Source organism: Phyllostomus hastatus, unplaced genomic scaffold, assembly GCF_019186645.2.
Source record: "Phyllostomus hastatus isolate PE091 unplaced genomic scaffold, TTU_PhHast_1.1 phas_scaffold_1066, whole genome shotgun sequence".
NCBI lineage: Eukaryota > Metazoa > Chordata > Mammalia > Chiroptera > Phyllostomidae > Phyllostomus > Phyllostomus hastatus.
Genome location: NW_025334004.1, coordinates 19890393 through 19892865, shown reverse-complemented (window position 1 = coordinate 19892865; position 2473 = coordinate 19890393). Strand labels below are relative to the sequence as shown.

Here is a 2473-nt window from a genome sequence, read left to right as displayed (position 1 = left end):
TGGCGCTAGGTCTGTCTCATTTCCATGGTCCCCCTCATTGTTAGCCACATGCCCGAGAGACAGGGTCTGTGTGCACTTTTTCCTTAAGCTGAATCCTCCTTTTATATACAGATTCCTTCAATGTGAAATGTTTACACTGTTGTCAATATTTACCTGTGTGTTGCTTTATGCTGTCTAGACTGTAAACTTTTGAGGTCACTGACTACCCCTCTTTTTAATAGAATACTTCACAAATCTTCATGTCATCTTTGAGCAGGGGCCCTGCTAATCTGTGTGTCCTTCCAATGTTAGTATATGTGCCACTGAAGTAAGCACAGTGACCACCCTTTTTACTTTTCTCATTTCTCTCTTTAGTTCAAAAAGGATGCCTAACCTAAAGTAGACCATAACTGTTGAATGAATAAACATACAGATGGATGTGCAAGTGAATCCTAAGCTTATTTTTTATGTATGTATGAATCCCTAACAAAACTACATTATTTTCTGGCCTGTTTTTAAAATTTGCAAAATAATACAATATTGCATTCCTCTGAAACTTGCATTCGTAATGAAAAGCACATTGGTGAGATAAATGCATGTTGATACACATCATTCTTGTTCGGGCAGCTCTGCTGAGCAGTATTTCACTGTATGAACATGTCAGAATTCATTTACCTAGTTTCAGGTGGATAGAATTACAAACATTGCTGCTAGGAAGAGTCTTAGCATGTCTCCATGGGTATCTGTGGACAGGATTCTACCAGGTACATACCAAGAAGCAGAATTGCTGGGTCACGGAGGATGCATATCCTCAACTTTACTACAATTGCCTGATAATGATCCAAATTGGTTGTACCAATTTATGCTCCCATAGATCTACATGTATTAAACTTCAGTTTTCCAGTGCACATGCTTGCCTCTTTAGGTGCTGACTTCCACAAGAAGATGCTCTTTATCGGCAAGCTTGCCTGAGGGCCTCAGAGATAGGTTGGTGCTTGTTCAAGATTCCCATCATTCCCCAGCTGTTTTGTGAACTGAAACTTCTGCTCTCCTCCGTGTCTGAAGTATCAGAGTTCCTTACTGCCAACCCTCAACAGCCTGTTCATTGCAAACATGGGTTCTACCATAATGGAATGTCACCTATACTAGCAAAGAAAGAGTTATCTTTATCTAAATGTGATCAGTGTTAATGGGTCTGACTATAATCCCTTTCACATACACCTGGTCTCCCCATGTCCTGACATCCTTAATATCCCATTACACTGTATGGCAAGATTACAGCACCACACACAGGGAACAATGCTGCTAGAGTTCTGTGATTTTGGTAACAGTAGGTTTCAACTTAATGCCTCCTAAATGCAATTTATTAAATGCCATAACACTTCAGCATATAAGGTATTAAAACAAATCAGACTCTGCAGTATTCACTCCATATTTCAAAAGGGAAATGTGTGTTAGGTGACTATGTAAACAAGGATTTGTTCCCAAAGCATCCTGCCATGATTTAGAGCTGAAGTATTTTTCCTTCTAATAGTTACTTTTCCCTTCAAATAAGGTGAGGATTCATAGAGGGGTTAAGCACTTAAAAAACATTTTTCTATGTTTATACTTGGCCTTTTTTTTCCAATTAGGACTTGGAATGGCTAGTATACTTTTTGGTTTGTTTGTTTCTAATGTAAACTTTCTTCTTGAAGAATAAAATACATACCGAACGTGCACCAGTGATATGCTTACAGGTTAATGACATTTCACCAAGTAAACTCCTTCTTGTAACAGCAGTCATATCAAGAAACAGAACTATCAGAACCCCTCTCGCCCCTCACGCTCTCTTTCAGTCATTAACTACCCGCCCCATTCCCAGGATAATCATTATCTGTTTATTTCTTCCTCCAATACAGGTAATATTTAATTTAATTTTATCCCAATCTCAAGGGTCAGATGACCCCCTAGGGACATCCGTATAACTCAAGTAAGAGGATAAATTACAATATAAAATAAGAACTATGATAAAGAGGGGATGGGATGCTCTGATAGCCCAGAAGATGGTGCTTAATGTAATTTGAGGCCTGGGAGGCTGAAGAGGGGTTGATAGGGAGACTTTCTAAAAGAAATAATATTCATCTGTTCTTGAGGATAGTAAGAGTAAGCCCAGAACAAGTGGATGAGACATGTAAATAAGCCAGAAGAAGGAGGGAAGGAAGGAGAGAGAAAGGAAGTAAAAAGACAGAAAAGGGAGAAAGAAGGGGAGGGAGGGAGGGAAGGAGGGAGGGAGGGAGAGAGAAAGGGGGAGAGGGAGAGGTCTCAACCCTTAATCTTTGTATTGGATCCTAGTCCAAAGGGAGTAGTAGGGCTTCTCCATTCATAAAAGTCCAGTTTCCCAAGGGGGGATAAGGGTTTGAAGATTATCTGAGAATTTTCTAAAAAATACCAAATCTGTTCCTGACAAGGAGGACAGCCCAGGATCTGACTGTATGCCTGAGACGGAAGAAAGGAA

General features: G+C 39.9%; 1 non-coding gene across 1 annotated transcript; it reads right to left on the bottom strand.

Annotated features, from left to right (window-relative positions):
• Positions 1 to 211: 211 nt before the first annotated feature.
• On the bottom strand, positions 212 to 315 carry LOC123829179. Its single transcript, XR_006787565.1, has one exon. It is a non-coding gene; the product is annotated as a U6 spliceosomal RNA (small nuclear RNA).
• Between the last annotated feature and the right edge of the window lie 2158 nt (positions 316 to 2473).